Source organism: Ovis aries, chromosome 18, assembly GCF_016772045.2.
Source record: "Ovis aries strain OAR_USU_Benz2616 breed Rambouillet chromosome 18, ARS-UI_Ramb_v3.0, whole genome shotgun sequence".
NCBI classification, from domain to species: domain Eukaryota; kingdom Metazoa; phylum Chordata; class Mammalia; order Artiodactyla; family Bovidae; genus Ovis; species Ovis aries.
Window position 1 is genome coordinate 38,250,527 of NC_056071.1, and position 6,576 is coordinate 38,257,102.

A 6,576-nucleotide genomic window follows, 5' to 3' on the forward strand; every position below is an offset into this window, starting at 1 on the left:
GCTACAGTCCATGGGGTCTCAAACGTGTTGGACATAATTTAGTGATGGAACAACAAGGAGAAGACAGGAATTACTCTTAATGCTATGCCTTTTGGTTCTCTGTTGTTTTTTAATGTCAGAAAATGTATTTCATTTTCTTTTAAAGTCTGAATAAAGTCAGTATTCCCACAATTTCCTATTACCAGACAAAAAAGTCTCCTGGTCAGTTTACAAGGCCTTACAAAAAGCTAGTTTTGCTTGACTTTGAGCCAAAACCTGAATGACAGAAAAGGCCCTTAAGAAGATCAGGGGGAATTATGAACTAGGCATAGGAAACAGCTGGTGTAAAGGAACTAACACAAGAATGTACTTAGCATTTTCAAGGCACAGGAAAAGAGGGGCAAGTACCTGAGATGAGGTCAGAGACGTGGTTGAAGCCAGATCACAAAATGTCTTGAAAGCCCATTGTAAAGAGTTTTCATTCTATTCTCAGTGCACTGTCCAACCACTGGAAGATTTTAAAGCAGGGAATGATAAGATTTAATTAGCATTTAAAAAAAATCATAAAACTGCAAATAGAACTACCTTATGACCCAGCAATCCCACTGCTGGGCATACACACCAAGGAAACCAGAATTGAAAGAGACACATGTACCCCAATGTTCATCGCAGCACTGTTTATAATAGCCAGGACATGGAAACAACCTAGATGTCCATCAGCAGATGAATGGCTAAGAAAGCTGTGGTACAGATACACAATGGAGTATTACTCAGCCGTTAAAAAGAATTCATTAGAATCAGTTCTGATGAGATGGATGAAACTGGAGCCAATTATACAGAGTGAAGTAAGCCAGAAAGAAAAACACCAATACAGTATACTAACACATATATATGGAATTTAGGAAGACGGCAATGACGACCCTGTATGCAAGACAGGAAAAAAGACACAGATGTGTATAACAGACTTTTGGACTCAGAGGGAGAGGGAGAGGGTGGGATGATTTGGGAGAATGGCATTCTAACATGTATACTATCATGTAAGAATTGAATCGCCAGTCTATGTCTGACGCAGGATGCAGCATGCTTGGGGCTGGTGCATGGGGATGACCCAGAGAGATGTTATGGGGAGGGAGGTGGGAGGGGGTTCATGTTTGGAAACGCATGTAAGAATTAAAGATTTTAAAATTTAAAAAAAAGTAAAAAAATTAAAAAAAAAATCACTCTCTGGCTCTGTGTATAAGAGAAAAGAGTCAAAGCAAAGACACCAGGTTGGATATTAGCAGTTGTCCAGTCTAAAGACATATATGGCTTGGATGACTCTGGTTGTTAAGTTCAGATACTAAAAGTTGTAGGATCTAATTTGGAGTCAGAACTGAAGGTCTTAATGATGAATCAGAGGTTTACAGGAAGTAAGAGAACAGTAGAGTTGTGAAAGACTCCTAGATTTCTGAGCAATTAGCCTAATGGTGGTGCTGATAATTGATACAGAGAAGATAGGGAGGAAGCAAGTTTGGGGAGAAATAAGATTTCTGCTTTGTGTTGAATTTGAGATGCCACTAGGTATTCAACTTAGAAATAACAGCTACAGTTGAGTATTTGAGTCTAGAGTTCAGGAAAGAGAGGATGGTCAGAAATACACTTGAAAATCCTAAGTGTGAAGATGTTTCAAAGTGAGATTAGATGAAATCACTAGAAAGAGAGGGGTTGAGGCAGTCATCAGTTATATGAGACAGGAACTTAGATCTCCTACATAGGAAGAAAGCTGTGGAACAATAACTTGTTTCCTATACTCTGATTTCTCAATAGTTTGAAGGATGTTGGAAGTAATTGAGAAGAAAAACCAGAGCAGGAGAGAGAATTCTAAGGAATTGTAATTCTGGAGAATTAGAATCACTTTCAAGAAGCTGGTAAATTACTGAATGCAAGAGAGTGAATAAAGAGAAGAAGAAAGAGAGTCTCAGAACCATTGGAGGTCCCACATAACAGGCAGAAAATTCCCATGGAGTTGGTCATTGCAATTTCTATAGTAGGCACCTGAGATCTGACAGTTTGCCAGCGGCTCCCTATTTTTGCTGAATGACAAGAGGATGAACAATAGCTAATATCTGAAAGAAACCTGATGTGCATCTCTGGTGACTGTGAAATTACATACAGGCATCTCTGGTGATTGTGAAATTATATACAGAAAACTTCAAGAGTCTGAAAAAATTCAGTGGCTTTAATCTCTTTTGGGTATTTGAACTTTGGGAAAGTAAAAAAGTATGTAGAGCGTGAATAGCTATTTATACAAAATATATTCACGAATTTTAGGTTTTATTTTTTGAATCATGGCTAACATTCCTGGAATAACAGACTTCTGGCAATGACAGGGAATACCATTTTACAAAGTAGGTTCACTACCCATCTTAGAAAGCAGGTTCAAGACTCGTAAACTGACTTAAGTGTGCAGAAGTATGTGGAGGTACTTACAAGGAATTCCAAAAATGAATGTTTTTCCTTTACAGTGGTCTTCAAAAGAGGGCTGGATGTTAAAATAATTTGAGAAATAAATACATTTTATTTTCCTTTATAGCTTATAAATTAACAGTGTTTAAATCCTCAATATAAATTAGCCTTTGAAGGCACTGGGAAGTCCTACAAAAGTGTTTTTTTTTTTTTTTTGACGACACTAAGCTACTTTATTGTCGTGTGAAAACTTCATATCACCAGCTATCCCACCAGTTATTCCAGAATCCTGCTTTCCCACACAGTTCTTCTGCTGTCAATAAGGCATGACTGTTCTTCCATTGCATAAACCATGGTCAGAAGCACTGTGGAAAGAAGCAGTAAGAAGCACACTATCTTTCCTTAAAAGTAACTATGATTCTCACAAGTTTTATTTCATTTAATGCACTACTTTCTCAACAATTTTTATCTCAGAATCCTGATCATGTATTGTTGTTGATGATGTTTTTATCACACTATATATCTTAACATTTCACATAGTGAGGGTCCCATAGAACACACTTTGGGAAATGGAGTACTATTCAACAAATGTAAAAGAATTTCAGTTAAATTTGGAAGGTAAAGAAAATTGCTCAGAATTAAAAGCAGCTACTTTAAAGAACACCACAAATGGCAAAAACAGATGCATACTGAGTGTCCAGGAGTTCACAATCTGTAATCAGAAAGAATTCAGAATAACCTGATTTGAAGAGTTGTCTGTTTGGAAGCACAACAGACGGTGGGAGAAAGAAAAATGAGTAAGAAACATAATGTAATTCTATGGCTGAAAGGATCCTATCTATCCCCAAGTACAATCATTTTACAGCCTAAAAAACTGAAGAGCAGAGAAATTATACACTAATGTGGAAAATGGAAATTTGAAAGAGAAAGTATGGTCCCAGAATGGCCTCCTTTTTACACAACTGATCATTGGAAGCTATGAACGTGACGATAACAGATGATGAATGGATGATAGATGATTAATGTATACAACAACTATTTTATATTGTTTGTCTCCTTACAAGAGTTCATAAATGATAGTGTGCAAATCAGGTTAAATAAAGTTAATGATACAAAGCTGGCACAACAGAAAAATAATGTCCTAATGAAGATATCAACCATAAAATTATCTGCCAAAGTATTGTTCTGCTAAAGCCTGAGCTTGTGACAAAATGTTACCTTGTCTTATTGATAATTTTGTGGCAAATAAAACAGAAAAGAAGTGAAGTTCATTATTACCAAGAAGTAAAACTAATTTATTATTTAATAAAGCAAATTTCAAAACTTCAAAGAAAAAACAAATATGATCCTAGAGTCAATGACCCTCAGAAGGACAAGAAGCCTTCAAAGACAAGCGCTTAACTATAAAATCACAAATGATCCAGGTGAGGAATAAATTCAGACAGCAGTATAACTACACTTTAAGTTTTGAATGAGTACATATCTGCAAAGAGAATGAATGACTAGACATAAGCTGTATTAGAAAGAGTAAATGAAAATAAAGGTTATTCATGAACCATGAACTTCTAGATGTTCAAGCTGGTTTTAGAAAAGGCAGAGGAACCAGAGATCAAATTGCCAACATCCGCTGGATCATGGAAAAGCAAGAGAGTTCCAGAAAAACATCTATTTCTGCTTTATTGACTATGCCAAAGCCTTTGACTGTGTGGATCACAATAAACTCTGGAAAATTCTGAAAGAGATGGAAATACCAGACCACCTGACCTGCCTCTTGAGAAACCTGTATGCAGGTCAGGAAGCAACAGTTAGAACTGGACATGGAACAACAGACTGGTTCCAAATAGGAAATAGGAGTATGTCAAGGCTGTATACTGTCATCCTGCTTATTTAACTTCTATGCAGAGTACATCATGAGAAATTCTGGGCTGGAAGAAGCACAAGCTGGAATCAAGATTGCCGGGAGAAACATCAGTAACCTCAGATATGCAGATGACACCACCCTTATGGCAGAAAGTGAAGAGGAACTAAAGAGCCTCTTGATGAAAGTGAAAGAGGAGAGTGAAAAGTTGGCTTAGAGCTCAACATTCAGAAAACAAAGATCATGGCATCCGGTCCCATCACTTCATGGCAGATAGATGGGGAAACAGTGGAAACAGTGGCTGACTTTATTTTTCTGGGCGCCAAAATCACTGCAGATGGTGATTGCAGCCATGAAATTAAAAGACACTTACTCCTTGGAAGGAAAGTTATGACCAACCTCGACAGCATATTGAAAAGCAGAGACATTATTTTGTCACCAAAGGTCTGTCTAGTTAAGGCTATGGTTTTTCTAGTGGTCATGTATAGATGTGAGAGTTGGACTATAAAGAAAGCTGAGCACCAAAGAATTGATGCTTTTGAACTGTGGTGTTGGAGAAGACTCTTGAGAGTCCCTTGGACTGCAAGGAGATCCAACCAGTCCATTCTGAAGGAGATCAACCCTGGGATTCCTTTGGAAGGAATGATGCTAAAGCTGAAGCTCCAGTACTTTCGCCACCCGATGCAGAGAGCTGACTCATTGGAAAAGACCCTGATTTTGAGAAAGATCACTGACTCAATGGACATGGGTTTGGGTGGACTCTGGGAGTTGGTGATGGACAGGGAGGCCTGGTGTGCTGCAGTTCATGGGGTTGCAAAGAGTCGGACACGACTGAGCAACTAAACTGAACCAAGCTAAAAACAACATGTACTAGCAATATTTGAGATTGCTGAGTTTTTTAAACATTCTATCCCCCAAAGAATTAACTTGTAGGCAATATCTGAATTTTTCTATTTAATTTTTGCTTACATGAGGTTACACATTTTACTGTGTTCATAGATCACATGTATATCTTCTTTTTAAATATTATATTCTAAGTTCCTCAAACATTTTTATATTGGAATATTTCCTGCTATTAATGAATAAGAGATTGTCATATATAAGGAATGCCATTCCTTTGTTATGCATGCTAAGTCGATTTAGTCATGTCTGACTCTTTGCTACCCTATGGGTTGTAGCCCACCAGGCTCCTCTGTCCATCAGATTCTCCAGGCAAGAGCACTGGAATGGATTGCCATGCCCTCCTCCTGGGCAGCTTTCCGACCCAGGGATCCGATTGGATCAAACCCATGTCTCTTCCATCTCCTGTGCTGGGCCTGGTTCTTTACCACTAGTGCCACCTGGGCAGATAGCTTGCTTTGTTATACACAGAGGCAAATGCTTTTTGTCACTCATCTTTTAATTTTTTAAGGGGTTGTATCTTTCAAGCTGCTTTATAAATGTTTTTTTTTCTTTTTCTGCCTTTGTGTATATTGCTTAGAAAGGCTCTCCCTAATCTGAGATCAGAAAAAATATTCATCTGTAGTTTTTATTTTCCATTATTACTCTACAATTTTGCTCTATAAGAAATTTAGTCAATCTGGGAGCTATCTGAGTACATGTACTGATTTCTAGACCTATTTTTTCTAAAATAGCAATTGTCTCAGCTATTGGAGGACATTTTTATTTGTTTTTATATTCATCAGTGGGCTAGAAAAAATAGATCCAGCTTCCAGGATTTAGCTTGAAGTTTTTTTGTTTTTTTACCTATATCCCTCTGTTTAAAGTCATGAGTGAACTTTAAAATTTTTTTGTCCAAAATGTTGAATATTTTATATCTTGCACACGTGCAAAATACCTGCATTTACAAATATTTCTATTTAAATCTATGTTATTTTGCTAGACTTGATTCCCTAAACATCATTCCTTCCTGGACAGTAATAACTTTGACTCTGCTGTTCTAATAAGAACTAAAATCTACTGGCTCCAAGGTATTACAAAATTTGCTCAAGTCTCCTGTAGAAAACAGAATGAAACACTTTTTCCTTGGACTTCAGTATACTCAGAAGGCTATTGCTTACAGTTGCCAACTCTAATTGTGCACATCAGCTTTCATCATGTTGATCCAGCATTCAAACTCAGAAACCATTAGCAGCAGCATTTTTTTAAAAATATATAAAGATGCAATTCTTCTAATCTTATTTTTCAAGACCCATTGGTTCTAGGGATACAAACTCTTCCTCCATTCTTAATGGATCTTGCAAGTTTTCATGGCCAAATAGTTTATAACTATGAATATCAAATACATCTCATCA